Below are 24703 nucleotides of genomic sequence, written 5' to 3'. Positions count from 1 at the left end.
ATATACACAAAATTACGCTTGGGGGCAACACCGCCCCTATTTTACAAGTGGTCATTCACATATCTTCGCTTCAAAGAAACAGCAGAGCCATAATGACAATCCCACATTTCAGTTCATTAAGCATACAGTCATTTTACCCAGCAAGGCTCAGAACCCTCATCAGATAACAGCGGACCCCAATAAAAACGGGCACCTCCTGCTCGTAAAACAAGCCATAAAGTAGGAAACAGAGTCAAGTGTGAAATAGCTTAGTCAGAGATCGTGTGCGAACAAGGACTTTATGATGGGTCGAGCCCTGATGCTAATCACATTAGGCCGCGAGAAAAGGAACTGGGCGGACAGGATTGACCTCGGGCAGCGGAGTCAGTTTGCACAGGACAGAGAGAAGTCACAGAAGGTGTACGTGTCCTTTAGGCCTAGGCATGGCCTTAGTGCGCAGCCTATGTGAGGGCAACCACAAAATGGCTACTGTTCTAAAATGGAACCCAAGGGCTCAATATGTGGTATCGTATGCACAGTGAATTCATCAGTGAAACATGACGAAAACACTCATACATACCGCATTTGACATTTGCGGTTCGCTGATACTGAAGTCAGCATGGTAGGGCCATGCTTCCAACATGGTTCCGAAATTTACAGTACCACAGGCACCCGGCGAGGCAGCCTTCGGGAACAAGACCACTGGGCTGGCCCAAGGACTGCTGGAGGACTCAACCACCCCAAGAGCAAGCATTTTTGAGACCTCCTCTTTGATGCAGACTCTGACCCTGTCAGTTACCCTGTAAGCCTTGTGCTTCACAGGCAAGCTGTCTCCTGTATCCACATCATGGACGCACCAATCCGTGATACCAGGAACCAGTGAGAACAGGTCAGGAAACTGCCCCAACAGGTGGCAGCAGTCATCCTGTTGCTCAGGGGTCAGGGTGGGTGAGAGGTTAACTCCATCCACTGACCCGTCTCACTCTGAGGCTAAAATGAGGTCAGGAAGAGGCTCAGACTCCTCTTCCGTCCCATCATCTGTGGCCAAGAGCATGCCCACTTCTACCTCTCCAAGTGGGGCTTCAGTCGATTGACATGGAGGACCCGCAAGGGATTCCTCAGAGACTGCAAGTCCACCAAGTAGGTGACAGAACTCTTGCGCTCCACAATCTCAAAGGGTCCTGTCGACTTGTCTTGGAGTGCACAAGGCTCCACAGGGGCCAGGACCCACACTTTCTGACCAGGTTGAAGCTCAACCAGAGTGGCATTCTGGTCGTACCACCGCTTCATTTCCTCCTGGCTGGCTTCCAGGTTTGCCTCAGCAAGTTGCCTGAAACGCCTAGTCTGGTTCCGGAAAGCCAGCATGTAACTGTATACATTCTGGGGAGGTTTCCTGGGAGTTTGCTCCCACCCTTCCTTGACCAGACTAAGAGGTCCTCGTACTGGGTGGCCATGCAAAAGCTCAAAGGGACTGAACCCCAGAGATTTTTGTGGCACCTCACGGTACGCAAAGAGAAGGCATGGTAAGAGGACGTGTCACTTAAGCCTCATGGGTTCCTCGAGACCCATAATCATGCCCTTTAGGGTTCGGTTGAAGCGCTCAACCAACCCGTTTCCTTGGGGATGGTAAGGGGTGGTGAACTTGTACGTCACACCACACTCTTGCCAAAGGGATTTCATATATTTCGATATGAAATTGGTCCCCCTGTCAGACACCACCTCTAGAGGGAATCCTACTCGTGAGAAAGTTCCCATCAGTGCTCGTCCCACCACCGGGGCCATCACTGTCCTCAGAGGGATGGCTTCAGGGTGCCGGGTGGCATGGTCCACCAAGACCAGGATGAACCTGTTGCCCATGGCTGCCTTGGGGTCCAGTGGCCCCACAATGTCAATCCCCACTCGCTGGAATGGGGTACTGACCACAGGGAAAGGTTGGAGTGGAGCCTTCAGCTTCCTTCCACTCTTACCACTTGCCTGGCAAGTCTGGCATGTCCTGCAGTGAGTGTCAGAACTCCTGCGCATTTGAGGCCAATAAAAGTGGGTGACAAGCCTCTCGAAGGTCTTGTCCTGCCCCAAATGCCCTGCTAACAGAACGTCGTGAACCAGCCCCAGTAGGAAGGCTCTGAACTTCTGGGGTACCACCAGCGCACGGGCTGACCCAGGTTCAGCAACCTTAGGCTCTGAGTACAGGAGGTAGTTCTCCCAGTAGATCAAGTAAGTACCAGACTGATCACCATTGGCCTGGGCTGCAGCTTGCTGCCGCATACACACTAGAGAGGGGCACTCTTTCTGCTCCCTGCAGAATTCCTCCCTGGTGGGGCCTCCTTCTTGCTGCCAATGGGTCAGCTCAGGCAGGTCCCCCAGTTCAGCTATCTGTTCCCCGGTAGGCTCCAGGGCATCCCCCTCAGGGTCTGCGTCCTCCTGGGCCGTGGGAACTTCAGGAGCCGGATTCCCGTGCCTCCTGTGCCCTCTCCCTAAGGACGGTTCCTGGGCCTCTCCCTCAGGCTCCAGGGTCCCTTCAACACCCCTACTGGCTGCCATCGACTGGGTGGTCACGCACGCCCAATCGGGTAAACCCACCATCCTCAGGTGAGTTGTCTTCTCCACCTTTTCCCAAGGGGAGCTCTCCAAATCGTTACCCAGGAGACAATCAACAGGCATGGCCTCTCTCACAGCCACTTGCAGAGTACCAGAGACCCCCCCCACTCAAAGGGAACCTGAGCCATTGGACACTGACTCTCTGTGTTGTCGGCGTTGACAACACGGCAGAATGTGTGTGGGACAACCTGCTCTTGAGACACCAGGTGTTGCTTGACAGCAGTCACACTGGCTCCTGTATCTCTAAGAGCCCCCACCCTTCGGCCATTTATGGTCACCCACTGCCCATACTTTGGAGTATTGGGGGGCAGTTGGGCCTCAGCGACCATCTCACTGTCTCCTAAGGAGACTAGGCTCATCTGTACGGGATCCCCCGCCCCTTGGACATCTATCTCCCTCCCAAAGGCTACACTATTCACCTGCTTGGGGGGGTGGAGCACCAGAGGGTGCCGGTTTACCATACATGGGGCACTCGGGATCCATGGAAATGTGCCCCAGGTTGTTACACTTGTAACATCTGAGGGGCCCTCTTTGAACAGGGTTACCTGTCGGGGCCCCGGTCTGCTTCAGGGGTGGGGGTGGCTGAGAACCTTTCCCTTGGTTCCCTTGGGAATTACTTTGGGGCCCTCTGTAGAACTCCCTCTGTTTACCCTTGTCCCCCCCACTCTTCTGCTGGGGACCCTGAACACCTTTGGCGGGGCCTCCCACGGGACCCTTGTGAACCCTGGTGCTGATCCAGCGGTCCGCCTCCTCAGCAAGCTTCCTAGGGTTAGTCAGCTTGCTATCTATCAGGTGCTGGCGTAGCTCAGGAAAACAATTATCCGACAAGTGCTCCCATGCAATTAAATCAAACAGCCCTTGGAAATCATTTACTTTGCTACCCTTCACCCAACCATCTAGCGCTCTGGAAAAAAAAGTCACATACTCTACATAAGTGGTGCCAGGTTTCTTGGTGCAATCCCTAAACCTCTGCCTGTACAATTCAGGAGTTAACCCATACCTTGCCATCAGAGCTTCCTTCATGTGTGGATAGGATGTTTTGACATCAGAAGGGAGATCCAGCAGTGTGTCCCGCCCCTCGCTCAGGAACCTTCCCCACAACCCCGCTCCCCAATCTTTCTCAGGGGGTGGTGAACTTGTACGTCACACCACACTCTTGCCAAAGGGATTTCATATATTTCGATATGAAATTGGTCCCCCTGTCAGACACCACCTCTAGAGGGAATCCTACTCGTGAGAAAGTTCCCATCAGTGCTCGTCCCACCACCGGGGCCATCACTGTCCTCAGAGGGATGGCTTCAGGGTGCCGGGTGGCATGGTCCACCAAGACCAGGATGAACCTGTTGCCCATGGCTGCCTTGGGGTCCAGTGGCCCCACAATGTCAATCCCCACTCGCTGGAATGGGGTACTGACCACAGGGAAAGGTTGGAGTGGAGCCTTCAGCTTCCTTCCACTCTTACCACTTGCCTGGCAAGTCTGGCATGTCCTGCAGTGAGTGTCAGAACTCCTGCGCATTTGAGGCCAATAAAAGTGGGTGACAAGCCTCTCGAAGGTCTTGTCCTGCCCCAAATGCCCTGCTAACGGAACGTCGTGAACCAGCCCCAGTAGGAAGGCTCTGAACTTCTGGGGTACCACCAGCGCACGGGCTGACCCAGGTTCAGCAACCTTAGGCTCTGAGTACAGGAGGTAGTTCTCCCAGTAGATCAAGTAAGTACCGGACTGATCACCATTGGCCTGGGCTGCAGCTTGCTGCCGCATACACACTAGAGAGGGGCACTCTTTCTGCTCCCTGCAGAATTCCTCCCTGGTGGGGCCTCCTTCTTGCTGCCAATGGGTCAGCTCAGGCAGGTCCCCCAGTTCAGCTATCTGTTCCCCGGTAGGCTCCAGGGCATCCCCCTCAGGGTCTGCGTCCTCCTGGGCCGTGGGAACTTCAGGAGCCGGATTCCCGTGCCTCCTGTGCCCTCTCCCTAAGGACGGTTCCTGGGCCTCTCCCTCAGGCTCCAGGGTCCCTTCAACACCCCTACTGGCTGCCATCGACTGGGTGGTCACGCACGCCCAATCGGGTAAACCCACCATCCTCAGGTGAGTTGTCTTCTCCACCTTTTCCCAAGGGGAGCTCTCCAAATCGTTACCCAGGAGACAATCAACAGGCATGGCCTCTCTCACAGCCACTTGCAGAGTACCAGAGACCCCCCCCACTCAAAGAGAACCTGAGCCATTGGACACTGACTCTCTGTGTTGTCGGCGTTGACAACACGGCAGAATGTGTGTGGGACAACCTGCTCTTGAGACACCAGGTGTTGCTTGACAGCAGTCACACTGGCTCCTGTATCTCTAAGAGCCCCCACCTTTCGGCCATTTATGGTCACCCACTGCCCATACTTTTGAGTATTGGGGGGCAGTTGGGCCTCAGCGACCATCTCACTGTCTCCTAAGGAGACTAGGGTCATCTGTACGGGATCCCCCGCCCCTTGGACATCTATCTCCCTTCCAAAGGCTACACTATTCACCTGCTTGGGGGGTGGAGCACCAGAGGGTGCCGGTTTACCATACATGGGGCACTTGGGATCCATGGAAATGTGCCCCAGGTTGTTACACTTGTAACATCTGAGGGGCCCTCTTTGAACAGGGTTACCTGTTGGGGCCCCGGTCTGCTTCAGGGGTGGGGGTGGCTGAGAACCTTTCCCTTGGTTCCCTTGGGAATTACTTTGGGGCCCTCTGTAGAACTCCCTCTGTTTACCCTTGTCCCCCCCACTCTTCTGCTGGGGACCCTGAACACCTTTGGCGGGGCCTCCCACGGGACCCTTGTGAACCCTGGTGCTGATCCAGCGGTCCGCCTCCTCAGCAAGCTTCCTAGGGTTAGTCAGCTTGCTATCGATCAGGTGCTGGCGTAGCTCAGGAAAACAATTATCCGACAAGTGCTCCCATGCAATTAAATCAAACAGCCCTTGGTAATCATTTACTTTGCTACCCTTCACCCAACCATCTAGCGCTCTGGAAAAAAAAGTCACATACTCTACATAAGTGGTGCCAGGTTTCTTGGTGCAATCCCTAAACCTCTGCCTGTACAATTCAGGAGTTAACCCATACCTTGCCATCAGAGCTTCCTTCATGTGTGGATAGGATGTTTTGACATCAGAAGGGAGATCCAGCAGTGTGTCCCGCCCCTCGCTCAGGAACCTTCCCCACAACCCCGCTCCCCAATCTTTCTCAGGGACCCGGTGGGAGGACATGGCTACTTCATAGGCCCTGAACCACTGCCCAATATCATCCTGTTTATAATACTCTCTTACTACATCTTTAGGAATGTGCACCCTTGACTCTGTTAAATTGCTGCCACCAGAGGGAGAGCGGTCTAAACTCTTGGCCTTGAGATCCAACTCCCTCATTTTTACCTCATGCTCCATGGCCAGCCTTTGTCGTTCCATCTCCATTTGCAGTTTTGCCATCTCCACTTCATGTGCTCGTGCAGCACTCCTGTCGGCCATCTCCTTTGGCGACAGGCCTCTGCCAGGCTCAGGAACACCTTCTGGGGGTATCACCTCTCTTGCATTCTCTGGAAACTTTGATTCGTGCCAGGCCCTCAGCGCCTTTATGTACTGATCCTTGGTGGTCAATCCACTTTGTTTAATTCTGTACTTGGAGAGGTATCCTTTCAAGACTTCATTAGTGCACTTTCTCAGTGCCTCTTGTTCCCAATCGATGTCATCAATCCCAGAGAGTATGGAGGACGCTCCGCCTCCACTGACTGAGCTAGGCATGGTTTCTTCAAGTGGAGATTCTTCAGCAAAACAAAATTCAACCTGTGGCTGCGTTATCGGTCTTCTCTCGCTACGTGGTGATCAATAATTCACTGTAGGTAAATCATAAATGCAAATTCGAAATCCTCACCGCTGCCACCAATGTTAGAATGGGGAACCCCTGGTTGGCACAGGTAGGTACTTGTGACAAGCAATGGTCCCTTCTTCCATTCAGGGCAAGAGAATTGCACCTTCAGAATAACCCCTGCTCACCCTATAGATAGTGTGGCGCGAGCAGTCAGGGCTAAACTTCAGGGCGCTAAGTCAGTTAAGCATTTATGAGAACACACAGTAAATCACAACGATCCCCCACAAATGGACACCAGGCGTAAGTTGTATCAAAAATACGTATACTTTATATATAAGCTTCTTACAAGTACAAGACCATAAATAACGGTTGCGAATTGGGTAGCCACAAGATGGAAATTAGGCACTGTTCTCTTCTTACTGGCGCTTCGTAGCGCTCTTTCGAGTTTGTCCAGTCACGGTGATGCGCAGCGCACCCGAGGTACAGTGATGCGGGGAAATCAGAACGTTGCGGACCCCGATTCCGAGAGAGAGAGTTCACTGTACCTGAGAACGTGCGGTGTGTTGGACGAGTCTTCGGTGGGGGGTGCAGGTTCTGCACGTCGAGGGGCTCCGGATCCAGAACCAGCGGGCAGCTTTCGGTGGACAGGTGCGGCCCAGGGCTTCTGACACGGACGGTGCGAGAGGTCACTTCAGGGGGCGGCGCGGTCTGACTCTTCGTGGAGGCAAAGCGGGGCGGCCGGGTACGGGCGACGTACCGTCGGCCGTCTGAGGCTTGAATTCGCGTTCCAAGTAGAAATCCGGCGGAAGGGGGCACCAAACACGCTCCAGCAGCAGGCAGGTGACAGGGAAGCGGGGCAGCCAGACCCGAGGGGTCAAGAGCGACTCAGGTAGAGCGGGGCTCTCGGCGAGTGGAGGCGGCCAGGCTTCTGGGTGTCATGGACCTTGGAGGGGGTGAAGGTGCGCCGAGCACTCCGGCGGGAGAAAGCACACGGCTCGATTCTTAGACGAGCGGAGACACGGTGAACCCACTGGTCCTGGGGTTCAGTTCAGGGGAAAAGCTCGATCAAGCCCTTGGAGATTGCTGTGAACACAAGTCTTTTGAGTCAATAGATAAAGCAAATCTTTTGCAGGTTTCTTCTCTCTTTTGGCAGCGAGGCAACCACTGTAGGCCAGTCCTCCAGACTTAGGAACAACGTTTCCTCCTTCAGCTCCAGGTTCCTCCTCCTCAGGCAGAGCGTTCTTCTTGGTCACGAGCAGGATCTGATTTCTTAGGAGCAGGGCTCCTTCTTTTAAAGCGCAAATCTTTTGTTCTTTGTCGCCAGGGGGCCTGGGCCTGGCTCAGTCCAGTTTTGGAGCACTTTGTGGTGGTGACTCTGCTCTTTCCTGGTAGCAGCAGGGCAGAGACATCAGCCGCTCCACAGGGGGCGGAGCCGGCATTGTGGTGGCAGAGCACAGGTCTATTCAAGAGTCAAGGCGTACTCCTCCCACCCATCCTGGTGTAATCTCTCTACCCACCACCTGGCAGCCAGCCTGTCTCCTGGAATTCCCCAGCCCTGTTGCTAGGCAGAACACACACACAGCGCAGAGGCGGACTGAGATGGTCAGGTCAGTAAATACTAACTTTCTAAAAGTAGTATTTACAAACACAGGATATTAAAATAAACTTTACTAAAAGAAGTATTTTATTATTCTGAGTTCAGGCATACTAAACACGAATTTCTACCATGCTCTATGAGTCCTCTGGGATCACAGCGTGTAGCAATCCCAGCAGCCCATTCTGGCCTATGGAGAGCAGGTAGCCTTCAATAGTGAAAAAAGAAAATGGCTGTAATTCACTATTAAGAGATGCCACACCCATCAGGGCATGTCCTACCTTATGCCTACAATGCACCCTGCCCTTGGGCCTACCAGAGGGGTGACTAACATGTAGTTAAGGGAACGTTTAGGGACTGGCAAGTGGGTGCACTTGCGCAGTCAGCGCGACAGTACCAGACTGCGCGCAGGTTCTGCAGTGGCAGATCCTAGACACATTTTACTAGGCTGCTTCTGTGGGTGGCACAACCAGTGCTGCAAGCCCACTAGTGGCACTTGTATTTACAAGCCCTGGCACTCCTGGTGCACTTTACTAGGGGCTGACAGTAAATCAAATAAACCAATCATGGAAGTCAATTCACATAAAACATTTTACCATAGGGAGCACTTGCCCTGTGGCACTGGATGGCAGTGTCACAGGGCCCTGAGCAGCTAACACCAGCACAAAAATACATTGAGGCACAAACAAAAATGGAAGGGTGACCCACGCCAACGGTGCCAGGTCTAACAGGAGGCCTGGACAATAGGTTTCCTGTCACAGGGATGTGTAACCACCTCCCAGACAGGCTTATTGGGCTGGGTGGGAGCACTCTCTGAGTGCTTTGAAGTCCTGCACTGGGGGCACATTTGGTGCCCCTGTACATGGTCCAGCTCAAACTGGTTCAGGGGCTTCTAGCCCCTGCTCTGGCATGAAACTGGACAAAGAAAACAGGTGTAGCCACCCCTCTTTCCAAACCCTCCCATAGGTGGGTCCCCAGAGCTAGTCTAACCCCTTCCTTAGGTATAAGTAAGGAACCTATGTAACCAGAACTTTACATATCCCTGGATGAAACTCTGAAGCTGAATCCTGGAACTTTGACGCTCTGCTAAAGATCAGAGGACTGAAGAAATCTCCCTTGGGGTCAAGGAGTGACTCCCCTGCTCGGCAGGCACCAACAAAGCAATTTGCAGGTCTGCATTTTCAAAGCTCCCGGAGGACTCTGAAGTATTTGCAGCCCAGGAAGAGGATTTCCAGACATCTCACAGGCCAACCCAAGTCCCCAGCAAAGCTGAAACCCGTAGCCCTCGTGAGTAGCGTGGAACCAGAACTCCTGGTCACAGTTCACTTTTGCAAGGGCATTGACTTCTCGATGTCTCCTGAATTCGTGCTTGGGCTGACTTGTAGCCCCCACCTCGAGCACTGAATCCACTGAAGATTGTAGGCCTAGTCACCCCCGAGTGACACGTGGGCTGCCATGTGTTTCGTCTCGAGGTCCCTTTGTGATCCCTGGTCCGTTGACTGGTGGGTCCCTGAGGGGATAACATTGAATTTCCTTGGGCTTCCCTTCGTGCTCCAGATGTGCCCCGACTCTCTACCAAGTGGTGAGTCCCACAGACCTTGTTGGTCTTCACCAAAGCATCTTTCTTGTTTCTGCGTGGTTGCTGTTACCAAGGCTTGTTGTGTTCAATCTGGACACTGATGCTGCAGCCCTCGACATCCTTTGTGGGACAGCTCAAATCCAGCTCCTGGTCATCCTCGACACCGCCTGGTCCTCATGGCTGAAGAGTCAAGCTTCACCTTCTTCACTTGAAATCACCCGACATCGGTGGGCATCTGCCTAGCGCCTTCCTGGTCACTGGCTAGTGACCCAGACTCTGTCCCCTCTGCTTTCAGGTTCCTCTCATCTTCGATCCAGGCTTGGATCTCTTCGGACACTTCGCATCTTCCCAGCAGCAGAACTTCTTCACCAGCTCCCATTGAAATCCACGACGCGATCCGACACCAAAAGACACCTATGCACCCAGCTTCCCTGGGTGAGGTAACACGAGTATTCGGGTGCTCCCGTGGGTGTTGACCCTAGAACTTCCAAAGTCCCAAAGGGTTTGGTCCTAGTTTGTTTCTAAGCATCCCTAATCGTTAAAAATCTAACCACTAGTTTCCCCATAGAAGCTAACGGGAGCTCGCGGCTGTGTTCACACCCTGCACACTGCCCACGTGGGTCCCCTGTTTCACTACCTTGGGTGGTTCCTTGGGGTCCCAGCGATTCTACAGGCTCTAGGCCTTGTGGCAGGTTAAGTCGTGGTTCTTATACCACTATTTTAGTATATGGTTTGGCTCGACCCTAGGGCCTGACGTGTATTTGTGCTTATTACTGTGATATTTGAAGTGTAGCATATGTTTTTTGACCTCTAGTCTCATAAAGAGTCTAGGAGAAGTGCCACTTCTAGAAGTTGGCATTTCTATGTGCTTTGTGTCTGCCTGCCTGATGTGGAGTGCATGTCTGGCTTGTGATTGACAGGTGCTGGATGGTGTGGGGAATTCCAGGAGCCAGGATGAGTCAGCCCAGTGGTGAATAGGGAGATCAGCAGCTAGATGGGAGGGAGGAGTTGCAACAGGGACCTGAAAAGGGCTGTGCCTTCCCTCCACAATGCTGGCTCCACCCCCTGTGGTCCGTCTGATTTCCCTAGCCTGTCCTCTGAATAGGGAGAGGAGCTGAGCAAAACAAAGTGCTCCAGAACCAGTTGCATCTGGTTTTCCCCTTGTCCTGCACCTTGGTGACAAAGGAAATCTGTGTATAAGAAGGGGCTGTGACCCTATGTAAAATGTTCTCTCTCTGTGTGCTTGTCCTGACGCTGGGGGCTGCTGCTGCTGGGCTTCAGGAGGAACCGCCACAAGGAACTGCCTCCCTGCTGGAGGGCCCTGTGTACTGGCCTGCCTGAGCCCAGCCTTGTGCCCCCCTGAACTTTGCCTTTCTTGGGAAGAGCGCTTTTGCTCTCTATTGCTGGCCAGAGCGCTCCATTCTTTTTCCCTGGATTTTGGGACTTCAAACGCCTGGGAAGCACATTACCTTCATTGCCTGGGGAGCGCTCTGGTTTCCGTCCGGGAAGAGCAGCGCTTCTGTCTTTTGCTGCCGCACAGAGCTACGTTCATTTTGGAGAGGGAATCCCCGGCGTGGGGATCCCCCTGCATCTGTGCCCATCTCGAGCGGGAGCCCACCCCGCTGATTGCTGCGTGAAAACCGAGCAGGAGCCCACCCCGCATCGGTACCTTGTTAGCGGGTGCCTACCCCGCATTAATGCGACGTGGAGCGGTCGCCCACCCCGCTGTATATGTTTAAGGAAGAGGGAGCCTACCCCTCTTTGCCTTCGTATTGAGGAAATCACCGCCACGGCCGGTTAAAGCAGGAAGTCAGGCAATATCCTACGAAAAGTGGGTGGGGCCGCGCCGCAAGCAACCCGGAAATGCACGGGGCTCCCGAAAGCCGAGGTAAGCCCCGCACATGCCTTAGAGGATCCCCGGTGTCTGCCCTGAGTCTCGTGGAGGCCAGAGAAGTCCCAACAAGGTGACCGGGCAGAGAGGAGGAGGACGCAGGGAACGGCTGCCTGCATCCAGGTGGGTTTTCTGTGGTAGTGAAGGGATCCCCGCGCGCTGCCCAAAATGTCCAGAGCCTCGGGGGCTCCAAAGAGAAGTCCCGTGTCTCCGGGGGAGGGACCAGGCGAAACCAAAAGAAGCCAGGATCTGCCGAGGCACACTGCTGGTACCCGTCCCAGGTGAGAGATCACAGGTGGCAGCATTCAGTGACCGGCACCGGGGAAGGAGATGACAGAGTCCTGCAGTGTTTTCCAGTGAGTAGGGCTTCAGATGGGCAGAGTGCCCCGCTGCTGAGCGAGCTGCTCCAATGTCGGGGGTGATTGTGTTCTAAGGGTCCTAGAGCGGGGCCCCCCTGCTGCCTGGACTCATTTGATTTGGAGGGCCGTTAGCCCAGTAATGCCAGTGCTCATTTTTGTTCTAGGGGCTTCTGTGGCACAGTGGTGAGGAGACACCGTTAGTGCCAGTCCTGATTCCAGCTGCACTGCGAGAGAGAGAGCGGGCAGCTGCAACTTGGGGGCATTTCCTTCTGAGGACCGTGGCACAGTGAGTGCCCATACACACCTTTGTTTTCACAGCTGCCCAGCAATTAGTGGGCAGCTGCCACGTTTAGGTTTGGGCATCTGCGCACTTTGCTTTACTGCTCCTGCAGCCAGCCCTGACTTTTGTGGGACATAGGGCCTTTTGAGACCCGGAGAGAGGCCAGTTGGCCTGGGTCCAGGTCCAGAGTGTTGTGCCCCCGATTGGGGCACACTGCGTTTATACTGACTATTGCCCAATGTATTGATGCTGGTGACGCTTATTACCCCATGGGATTTATGTTTATGAGGCTGGTGCGTAGTGCAGTTTTATGCCTAAATGTGATGTCTACTGAGCAATGCCTTTAGGCCCTGATCGATGCCTCCAATGATGGTCATGGTTATGAGGTTTGTTTGTAATATGGTTATGCTAAGGGTTTTTAGGCCTAAAATGTTTTCATGCCTAATGTGATTGAGTAGTGTGTTCCTACCTTTTGCCAGTAGTTACTGGTTATGCTCTACATTTATTATTTTGTGCTACAATCAGAATATGTTCTGCATTTGCTAATTTACCTTTGTGATTGTTCTGACAGTGGCCCAATTGGCCCTGTCGTGTATATAATCCCCTGTAGATACTGCCCAGTGCCAGTTGGCACAGTGTATATTATGTGATTATGATCTAATATGTTTATTATAATACAAAGGCTATTTTTATATATAACCTTGTGTGGAGTTCCTTTTGTGGTGTGCCTGAGGTGTTGTTGCTGTGTGCGTGCGCAAACGCTTTACACATGGCCTCCGGGATAAGCCTGACTGTTCGTGCCAAGCTACCAAGGGGGTGAGCAGGGGTTATCTAATTTGCTTCACTTTAGGAAGAGCCTGAAGACCTGGCTTTTTAACCTTTAGTATTTCTGTTGTTCTTTTTTTCAGTTGTTCGCTGTATGGTGTTATGTTTTTTATTCTGAGCTGCCTCGATAAAGCGCCGGGACACTCCTTTGGAGTAGCCGTGTGCTATAAAAATAAATGTATAACATAACATAACATAACATAACATAACATCTTTGACGTGTAACTTCCTTGCCCTGACTAGAGTGGTGGTTTCTGCCTGGTTTAGGCGCAAGCCTTAGCCAACCAGAAATCCCATTTCTAACAATTTGCAAATAGCTGTGCCTGAACTGAGGTGGAGACTTGTGCTAAAGAATGATGTTGGATTCAACCCAGATCTGTGACTGCGTTTGAGTGTCTGAAAAGTTTCAGCGCTCCATACATCATCTCTTTGTGTTTGCTTCGTTCACCCTAAGTTGGCAGGGTATGCCCAGACGTGGGTCTCTTAGTCACTTTGCCACTGTATTCAAGTTAGCCTGACTGATGAAGGGTGTTACCCAGAAACCTGTCCAGGAGGCTTGTTTCTGGTTCAGGGTAGACCTGGCTTGGCAGTTCAGGCTGGACTGTTCCAATGAGGCACAGGGTCAAGACTGATTAGCATATAGCTTGCTCTGAACTGAGGTGGTGAAGAGCTTTAAAGAATGATGATGGATTCAACCCAGATCTGTGACTGGGGGTGAGTGTCTAAAAAGTTTCAGCGTTCCATCCATCATCTCCTTGTGTTTGCTTTGTTCGCCCTAAGTTGACAGGGTATGCCCAGACGTTTGTCCCTTGCTCATTTTGCCACTGGATTCAAGCTAGTTTGGCTGATGAAGGGTGTTACTCAGAAAACGGTCCCAGGATACTTGTTTCCCATTCAGGGAAGACCTGGCTTGGCAGTTCGGGCTGGACTGTTCTCATGAGGTACATGATCAAGACAGATTTGCACATAGCTGAGTCTGAACTGAGGTGTTGAAGTGAGTCACAGAATCATGGATTTAACCTAGATCTATGACTGGGGTGAGTGTCTTAAAAGTTTCAGAGTTATGTCCATCATCTCCTGGTGTTTACTTTGTTCACCCTAAGTTGGTAGGGTTTGCCCAGACGTTGGTCCTTTGCTCACTTTGCCAGATGATGGATCCAGCCCCGATCTGTGACTGGGTGTGAGAGTCTGAAAAGTTTCAGTGCTCCATCCATCATCTCCTCATATTTTCTTTGTTCACCCTAAGTTGGCAGGCGATGCCCAGACATGGGTCCCTTGCTCACTTTGCTACTGGGTTCAAGCTAGCCTGGCTGATCAAGGGTGTTACACAGAAACCGGTCCCAACATGCATGTTTCTGGTTCAGGGAAGTGCTGGCTTGGCAGTTCAAATTGTACTGTTCCTAAGAGGCACAGGGTCATGACTTGTTTGCATATAGCTGTGTCTGAACTGAGGTGGTGAAGTGAGTTAAAGAATGATGATGGATTCAACCCAGATCTGTGACAGGGGGTGACGGTCTAAAAACTTACAGCGCTCCATCCATCATCTCCTTGTGTCTGCTTTGCTTGCACTAAGTTGGCAGGGTTTGCCCAGACGTTGGTCCTTTGCTCACTTTGCCATTGGATTCAAGCTAACCTGGCTGATGAAGGGTGTTACCCAAAAACTGGACTCAGGATGCTTGTTTCAGGTTCAGGGAAGACCTGGCTTGGCAGTTCAGACTGGACTGTTCCCATGAGGCACAGGGTCAAGACTGATTTGCATATAGCTGGGTCTGAACTGAGGTGGTGAAGTGATCTAAAGAATGATGATGGATTCAACTCATATCTGTGACTGGGTTGACTGGGTTGAGTGTCTGAAAAGTTTGTTGTTTAACTGGCTGCCTGAGCAGCCCCTTGCAGCCCCGCAACCTACCCCAGTCAGCGACACACGCAGCAGCTCAGGACTTCGGTCCAAGCATTATGTTACCTGGGGGTTGTGGTTCCTTCTCTCGTGGGTGACGTCCTGGCAGGCAGTCCCGGTGGCAGCAGCTGGTCAGCGCAGGGGAATCCCGGTTGCTAGGCAACCCCTTGTCTCCGCTCCGGTTACAGCATTTCTCCTTCCCTCGTAGCTGCGGTCTCCGGCAGTCGACTCGGGTCGGTGGTGGTGAAAGCACGGCACACTCTGTAGGTCGCGGCTCGTTCCGGCAGCGGTGAAAAGCTCTCAGAGCAGAATTCTCGGGAATCACAGCATTGGCAGGACTGTGTGCGGACACACGCACACAGCGGCGCTGCGACTCGGGCCGACTCAGATGAACAGCACTTAAAATAATCAGGACCTTTGGATATCACTGCAGGCTTTGTAGGAAGGTGGAATCTGACTGAATGGTTGCCCCCACTTTTTTCCTGGTGTTTTGATGGTTTTTGACTTAGTTTGGCTGGGAACCTGCTATTCAGGTCCCCAGCCTATCTGCTTTCCCTTATAACTGTATTCCCTGTACTTTAGGTACACCATAGATTAGATCCTGAGGTGCCCTTGTGAGTCCCTAATATATTGTATGCTATGTACCCAGGGCATAGGTACCCCAGAGGCCTACCAGGGGCTGACGCATGTATTATGACACCCCTGGAAAGCCACCAAAATGACACCACAGATCTGCTACTGCAGCCTGGTTAAGGTGGTGCGGGCACCCCTTACTGTGGTATAGGTTCACTATACCTCACCTATCACTGCACATGCAAACCTTTCAGTCACCCCTATGGCAGGCCTTGTCAATCCTGAAGGGAGCGTGCTTGGTTTTATGTGAGAGGGTGCCCTGGCATGAGATGAGCCCCTCTGTAGCCTTTGGAATCTTTTCTCCTTGGTTGTCAGTGGTTCAGCCTGACCATATACTCTTAAGTGCATTGTAACCAAACGGTAAATGCTAACTTTGGACTGGCTGCACGGAAACATGTCGTGTTTGGTGTCAAACACCTTGGAATCATACCCACACACCAGTAACTGGTAAGGAAGTATGATCCCATCCTTCTAGAGGGAGAGACATAACAGCACCGGAATACCCGGTACCAGCTTAAGAGAGCACTGGCATCTCTAAATGGATGCTGCAGCCACAGACACAAGTCTTTCCTCCTGCTGCTGACAGAAACTCCAGCAGGGGAGGCCTGGACAATAGGTTTCCTGTCACAGGGAGGTGTAACCACCTCCCAGACAGGCTTATGGGGCTGGGTGCGAGCACTCTCTGAGTGCTTTGAAGTCCTGCAATGGGGGCACATTTGGTGCCCCTGTACATGGTCCAGCTCAAACTGGTTCAGAGGCTTCTAGCCCCTGCTCTGGCATGAAACTGGACAAAGAAAACAGGTGTAGCCACCCCTCTTTCCAAACCCTCCCATAGGTGGGTCCCCAGAGCTAGTCCAACCCCTTCCTTAGGTATAAGTAAGGAACCTCTGTAACCAGAACTTTACATATCCCTGGACGAAACTCTGAAGCTGAATCCTGGAACTTTGACGCTCTGCTAAAGATCAGAGGACTGAAGAAATCTCCCTTGGGGTCAAGGAGTGACTCCCCTGCTTGGCAGGCACCAACAAAGCAATTTGCAGGTCTGCATTTTCGAAGCTCCCGGAGGACTCTGAAGTATTTGCAGCCCACGAAGAGGATTTCTCGACATCTCACAGGCCAACCCAAGTCCCCAGCAAAGCTGTGGTAAATATTTCGTTACCGGTACTATTTTTTATGCGGTAAAATCTATTAAGAATAACTCAGTAAATATAAGAGGCAGAATCCGTGGTATTAGAGGTTTTAAAAGGCTTTATTCCTATACAAAGGAAGACAATTCGAATTGTGGGCCTTCTATTCCATCACCACGAAAGTTCAGGAAGGAAGGGAGCATATATTATTGACAGTTAAGCATTTTTATAGAAAAGGCATTACAGTGAAACAGATGCAAGAGGCGTGACAGCTGATAATTCAGATAAACTGTACATACGTAACTAATAGAGGCGTAAACATGGGTGTAACTAAAATACGTCATTAAACATGATGTCACAAGTGGGTGGATCCATAGAAGAATCCTGCAATGTCAGCAGAAATATTTGGCAGAGATGCGCGCGCAGCCGCATGACGTGTGATTGACGTGCAACTAGAGGGTGAAGGAGACTTGACATTTTAGCTCTACATGTGGAGACAGAAGTCTGGGGTTATGTCAACCTAATCCCATATCATATCTAATATCCTATGTTTAAAGAACTGTGTTATCCAAAAGGAGAAGTCTCTTAGGATAGAATCTTATTCTATACTGACTATACTGACTGTTAGTGCGTGTACAAGCGTCTAAGTGTCTACACTAGATGCGAGGGGGTAGGAATATTCCATGGTAACGGGGCTATGAATTACTTGCATGAGGACAGCGAGGCCTGGCCCCTTTGCACGGTAGCTGGAGGAATGTTTACCTAAACTACTAGACAGGAATGCATCGGATGGGGAGCGGAGTAGATAATCTTGAAGGTGAAATACAGTTTTTGGCAAGCAATATGCTGGATCAGGCACCGTTAGCCGCGCAAGGAGTAAGACAAAGTTCATGGTCACAGATGCAGGCTCAGACTGGAGCTTTCAGAGGCAGAAGGCAGGAAAAGGCTTGATGACAGAATTCGGGCCTACTCGCCTGAATCTGTAAAATGTGGAAAGTGAACCATATAAAGTCGGTGGCCTTTCATACTTAGGAATGGAATATCTGACCCATTCATGGCGGGTCTGAAAGAGGACATGTTGACGGTGGACGCACATATATTTGCGTCTTCAAAACTGGAGCAGGAGGGAACATACATGTACTTATAGCATGCACATGGAGCCGTTGGGGTCTACGATAGGGGACATAACTGATCACAAAAATTCATATTTCCTCATTCCCTCCTTGTCCCCTTCGGACCCTCAGGAGATATTGATCTTCATCAATCCATCGATCTGTTCATATAGCATCATTTGTTCTTCTTTCTTCTTCCGGGATCTCGAACGAAAACTTGGATGTGGGATACACGAGGTGGCACACAGACCACAAATCGCTGGTCCACATTGTAGACATAAGCAGCAACTGAATAGTATGAGAAAGCCAATACCTAGGAAGGATAGGATTCTCCATCCCCAGGCTGACAACACGCCCCAGAACCAACCAGACCAAGTCCAGGTGCCTGGACTCTGGTGTATCTGGCTTATAATCTTATGAAGGCGGGTTATGGCTTTATATACTGACGGCGAATTTTCTGGTATGAAAATGCAACAACTTGATCCGATGACCCTACAAGCTCCGCCCCTATCGGCCAGGATGACGTCAAGGACAAGACGATTTTGAAGCACAACAATACGCATAGCAGACTGCTCTTCTGTTAAATTGCCTAAGGCGGAAATAGTTCCGTTCACTACTGCTTCAAGGGTTCTGGTTAATCTACGTATCAGCTTACTATTAGTGACTGTACCTATATAGGGAAAGAAACCTTTATTGAAATCTGTGTATTTCTCCCATGCTGTTTCAGTGTAATCGACAATTGGGAGATCTCTCTGCTGTCTATTGTGTACTAAATGGGTATTTCTGTGATAATCAGGAGGAGCTAGGAAAACAGGTGGCAGAAGGAATGCTATGTAACAGGTACCATCCCAATCTAAAGGTAGACATATATATGCGGTCTGGCCACATATGAAGTAGGAATGATGGGAAGCTCTAAATGTAGACTTGCCTTGATCACTGAATTTTATTACAGTGGTGCATTTACTATGACCCATGTGTATGGAACCATTCTTTCTTATACATAATTCCCCTTTTACTGGGAATACTGACATGGCGGGCAAGATTGGTGTAGCTTCAGATTCAACGTTCAGGATCATGAGGTTAAGTGTAAAGTTACCTAATCCATATACTTCATTTTCTAGATCAGTTCCTGTTCTTTTGGGAAGTCCCTCCTTGTTAGGGTAGCAGACTTTAAGCAAAACTAGGTTCAGGTTTCCCCATACCCAGTTGTCTTGATAAACTGCGGAATTTGAATCTAGGGAATTAATCAAACTAAACCATGCTCCACAGGAGCCATTGTATGTGAACGGATATGGAAAGAGGGGCAAAACTCCCTTATAGTTCTGATAGGGAGGGAGTCGGCCACATATCCAACAATTTGTGGCATTGCTGGTTTGATGGGAATGATGTAGCATACTAATGAATGTGTTGTTGCGCAGCGCAAATCTATAGGACAACTCATGCGGAGGAAATTCACTAAAAGAATGTTCTGCAGTTATATTGTAAGCATGTTTAAGAATAGGGTAATACATGTGCAATAGTATGCTAAAAATAATGATCAGAAGACTTAGAAAAACAAAATTAATAATGTTACTGTACAGTGACTACGAAGTGATTTACAATACGCATGCTTTTTGAGCTGCATCTGATGATTTCTTTCTCTATTCCGGTCTAGAGGATACATGTCAGGGACAAATTCAACCGATTCACCTTGGAGAGGACTTAAACAATCAAATTGTCTGACTTACTAGACCTCAATTTTAATTTATAAATTTCTGAGTTCGATTGCTCAACCAAGGGGAGCTTTGAGTCTGTCTGTGAGGGAATACAGGGTTGAGTATCTACGCTGGGTGGTAGTCCATAAAATTTCTTGATATGACTCGAGTGCAACCACCCTTTCCTTCCCTCGATTTTCACGGCTGTCCTTGTGGTGAGTAGAACCAACTTCGGTGACTTCCACCTAGGATCCAGTTGGGTCTTCCGGTCAAAGTTCCTGACCAGCACCAGGTCACCAGGAACCACGTCATGGGGCTTCACCTCAGTATTGTCGGGAAAAGCTGCGGATACCTGTGAACGACAAGATTGTAGTGCAGACATCAAGGAAGCCAGGTAATCTGTCAGCATATTACAGTCAACGTCAGTGATTTTACGAGGTATAGGCGTCCCCCACATATTTGGTGGTCTACCGAAGATCACCTCATACGGGGATAGCCCTGTTCGAGAATGTGCTACCATTCTCATGTAAAAGAGCGCAACTGGTAAGGCTACTATCCAATCGACTCCTTTTTCTCTACATATTTTGGACAATCTAATTTTCAAAGTTTGATTATGGCGTTCTACGAGACCTGCTGCCTCGGGATGTCGGACACAGTGAAATTTCCATTGATAGCCTAATAGAAGGGAAACGTGTTTCATTAGTTCGGATGAGAACGGCTGGCCGTTATCTGAGTAGACAACACGTGGTAAACCATATCGTGGGAAGAATTCTCGAACTAACTGTTTGGCAGTAGTCGGGGCAGTGTAATCTGAAACCGGGTATGCTTCTGTCCAACGGGAAAGAGCACAGACAACTACGAGAACATATTTGAATCCTCGACATCGTTCCATCTGGATATAATCCATCTGGAGGACTTCAAAAGCATGATCGGGAGTTTGAAATCCACCCTGCTCTACGGGGATGCTTTTACCTGGATTAAACTGACAACATATCATACAGGTACGAACCTTTTGTTTAGCTGCGGCTCGCAAGTGTTTGTTGAACCAAATGTGTTGAATACTGTCTAGCATAGCTTTTTCTCCTAGGTGCGCTGGACTATGTATAGTGTTAATGATGACTTGGACCATTGAGTCGGGAAGAAACCATATAGATTTTTCCTTCGTCATCCATCCTTGATCTGTTTGGATCCCTCCTAATTCAGTCCATTTCTTTATTTCTTCTGGTGTAGCATGTGTCTGTATGTCAATTATATCAAGGGCGGGATCCTTAACTGTCATGCAATGTGTTGGCGTCAGAACTATTGTCTTTGTCATGTCAGTTGTGTGAGTCTGATTCTGAGCAGTCTGTTTAGCTGTTCTGTCAGCTAGGTCATTACCCTGAGAAATGATATCGGTAACTTTTGTATGGGCTTTGCATTTCATAATCGATATTGCAGTAGGTAGATGAATCGCATCTAATAGGGCTTGAATGAGGGGTCCGTGCTGGATGTGGGCACCGTGAGAAGTTAAATAACCTCTCTCTCGCCACAGTACGCCGAAGTCATGGACGACTCCGAATGCATAACGTGAATCTGTGTATATGTTGACTTTCTTATTTTTGGCTTGAGTACAGGCTTGTGTCAGAGCGACGAGCTCAGCTGCTTGAGCTGACAAAGTGTTAATACGATTTGTTTCAATGACTTCAGTGTCTGTTGTGACTGCGTAAGCAGCCACTAGCTCTCCTGTACTTGCTCTCATACATGACCCATCTACATACAATGTCAAGTCTGGATCTGACAAAGGGATATCTGTCAAGTCTTGTCTGGGTTTCGTCGTGATAGTAATGACTTCGACACAATCATGTGCCAATGGATCTGTTCCGCTCACTGGTAACAGTGTGGCAGGATTTAACGTATTGCAACGTCTGATTTCTATGTGGGGCTGAAACAATGTCAGTTCGTAACCGGTGAGTCTCTCTATAGTCAAGTGTTGTGTTTGTGTGCGGTTCAAAAGAACCTCTACTGCATGTGGTACTTGTACTGTCAATTGATGTCCTAACACTATGGCATCGCTTTGTCTGATTGCTAAAGCTGTTGCTGCCACCGATTTCATGCACGCAGGAAGAGCCTGAGCTACTGGATCCAATGTACTAGAGAAATAAGCACATGGTTTGTGTGATCCTGCTTGTTCCTGAGTGAGTACTGACAAAGCAGTACCTTCGCGTTCTGTAACAAAGAGTGTAAACTGTTTACTGTAACATGGTGTTGCTAAAACAGGTGCTTGGCATAAAGCTTTCTTTAAGCTTTCAAAGGCGTGTGTATGTTCTTGAGTCCAAGGGAGGACAGTCGATGTGGCTGCCTCCTGTGTTGTCAACTGGATGAGTGGTTTTGCTAGAAATGCATATTGAGGGATCCACTGCCTACAGTATGAAGTGAGGCCTATAAAAGCCCGCACCTCCTTTTGTGTCTTGGGTGATGGCATGTTAGCAATTAACTGGATGCGGTCGGGTGTAAGCTGCCTTCCCTCCTTGGACAGCGAGTGCCCAAGGTAAACAACTCGCTGGACACAGAATTGCAGCTTAGAAGGGGACACCTTGTGCCCCTTGTCGGCCAGAAATTTCAAAACCGTCAGTGACGCTTTTTCACATTCAGGTTCGCTTCGAGCGGTGATCAGCAGATCATCGACATATTGAAGCAAGGCAGTGTTAACTGGCATGTGGATACTGTCAAGTTCTCGTTTCAGTGCTTGGCTATAGATGCTGGGGCTTTCTGTAAATCCTTGAGGTGCGCGTGTGAATTTAAAACTTCGTCCATTTAAACTGAATCCGAACAAATATTGACTTTCCGGATCTATTGGGACACTAAAGAAAGCATTCTTGAGATCAATTACAGTGAAAAACGTTGCTTCTGAGTCAATAGCTGTGAGTAATGAAGAGATATCTGGGACCACAGGGTATTGTGGTACAATACATTTATTTATTTCGCGCAGATCAATAACTAATCGATATACTGGTGATGCTTTTGGATCCGTTCTTTTAAGAATCGGAATTATCGGGGAATTACATACATTGGAGTCGGTTTCAACAACCACTCCTTGTGCAATGAGCTCGTCAATGATTTGCAGTAAAGCCACAACAGCATCGGGTGGTAACTTGTATTGTCGCATTCGTGGTAGTACTATTCCTGATTTCAGTGTGACACGATATGGTGTAATATTCATGCAACCGACATCAGTGGGGCCTTGTGCCCATAAATGTGTAGGTAAATTCTGCAGTCGGTGATCCATGTCTCTGGATACGTAGTGACCTTTAAAATCACGTAAAAATAGTCGTACTCCTTCCGGAGAACAACATATTATAGCTCCTAGAGCTTTCAATGTTTTTATGCCTAACAAGTTTTCTGGACATGATTTAGTAAGCAATAAATCTGTAGTACGTGTCAATGGACCGACTGTAAGTGGAAGAGGTTGTGTTACGTCATTAATTATAGGTTTTCCTGAGAATCCAAGGGAAATATTCTGTGAGCCTGAGAGGGGTGCCCCTGGAACTTCACTGCGTCTTATAGTCGTTCTGCTTGCCCCTGTATCAAGTAAAAACTTTCTGTCTTCCCCTAATAGTTCACTATGTACATAAGGTCCCTCTTGGTCTACAGGAACCTCAATAAGGGGTAAGCCAACTTCCCTCTCTAGGCTATCTCATGAGTATCGTTGATAATCGGGATAATCTGCTTGTGTATACTGATACATCTGTTGTGTTGTCGCTTGTGTTGCAGCAATAGGCTGCGCTTGTGGTGGTGCTACGATCTGTTGTGGAGCTGCCTGTTACGGAGCTAGTTGTTGCGGAGCTAACCTAGGTTGTGCATGCTGAGGGATTTGTTGTTGGTTCTGATCCTGTCTAGGTGGACGTGGTCTCTCATGTGTTCTACCTGTAGCAATATTATGTTTCAGGACTGGACAATCGTGTATATAATGACCTGGTTGTTTACAATAGTTGCATGTCCCTTTCGTAGGACCTGCGGAATCACCCTTTTGATGACTATCGGCTGGAACTGACTGTGCAACAAGCATTTTCATTTTTGTATCTTTCATACGTCTTTGTTCGTGTTCTTGTTCTTCTCTAATTCTATTGTGATGATATTGTAACATCTGTAGCATCTGTGATGGGGTATTACCTTGCCAGGTACTTTCGAATTTCAATACTCTATTCTTGACTTGTAGCAGAGAATTTTCAACTAATTTTGTCACAAACAGATGTGGGTATGACTCACTACTGGCTTTTATGCCACTATTTATACCAAAACATTTTTCAAATCGGGAATAGAAATCACTAGTGTCTTCGTCTGGCTTTTGTTTACAGGCTGAGATTGCACCCCAGTCTTCCTTTTTCGTAGTTAATAGACGTGGCAGTACCTGTATTAGTAATCCTGCTAGTGCTGTAGTCTTTTCCCCAAGCCCTGCTCCTGCAGCTCGGGCCTTTTCTCCGTTTTCTAATGCTGTCCAATCTATCTTTTGGTCTCCCACCTCCCATTCTTTTTCTTTGAGTTTTTCATAAACACCGGCGGGTAATAGGACTTTTAATATTTTCATAATGTCGGGGTAGGTATACTCTCCCATGAGTAACATGTCTTTTATCTCACGGTGGAAACCTGCTGGGTCCTTGTCATGGCTGGGTACTACTTTCTTCATTTCTAATAATTCTAGTTTAGTTATAGGCGTGTACACAAACACGCGTGTAAAATTATCACCGGCACCTCTTATTGGGTGCAATTCGCGTAACGGGTTCTGTCTATCTATGTGATACATTTTTCTTCCCATGATGGGAACTGGAACGTGTTCTGGGCATACGAAATTTAAATATTGGTTTCGGGATTCTAGAATTTCCTTAATCAAATCAGTACCTGACCCTCTCCATATGTTCGTGAGTAGTTCTGTCAATATGTCAGGTAAGGGTCCTGGATCGGAGTGTTGGCTTTTATATAATATAAGGAGGTGTTGAATCATGTATATACTAGCTAAACGCTGTTCATATGGGTCTAGATTCAGAAACGTGTGTGCAAGTACATCGTCATTGTATTCGCCGGGACTGTCAGCCCATTGTACTGCTGACCTGGCTAATTCTTGTTCGTCCATGGAATCGAGCATGTGGTACCCCCTTCGATCTCGGAGTAATTTATCAGCGGCTTGGAATAAGTGTTCAGGAGATTTTGTATTTAGCATAGTGTTTGGAAAATGTCTATTATATTCTGGACGTATTGGACGTCCCGGATCATTAAAACCTCTGGTATTATTATGGCGTTTTCCTCTACCTACATAAGCTATCGTTTCTACT

General features: G+C 49.4%; 1 protein-coding gene and 1 long non-coding RNA gene across 5 annotated transcripts in view; one reads left to right on the top strand and one right to left on the bottom strand.

The window, feature by feature from the left end:
- Window positions 1-24703, bottom strand: part of LOC146839239 (CD5 antigen-like) — a 632933-nt gene that overhangs the window by 487893 nt on the left and 120337 nt on the right. The window lies entirely within an intron of this gene.
- The window catches only part of LOC146839240 (uncharacterized), a 189125-nt gene that overhangs the window by 113036 nt on the left and 51386 nt on the right, over window positions 1-24703 (top strand). The window lies entirely within an intron of this gene.

The sequence above is a fragment of the Triturus cristatus genome, chromosome 4_2 (genome assembly GCF_964204655.1).
Source record: "Triturus cristatus chromosome 4_2, aTriCri1.1, whole genome shotgun sequence".
NCBI lineage: Eukaryota > Metazoa > Chordata > Amphibia > Caudata > Salamandridae > Triturus > Triturus cristatus.
The sequence above is the reverse complement of the archived record's forward strand: the minus strand, read 5'-3'. Positions and strand labels throughout refer to the sequence as shown.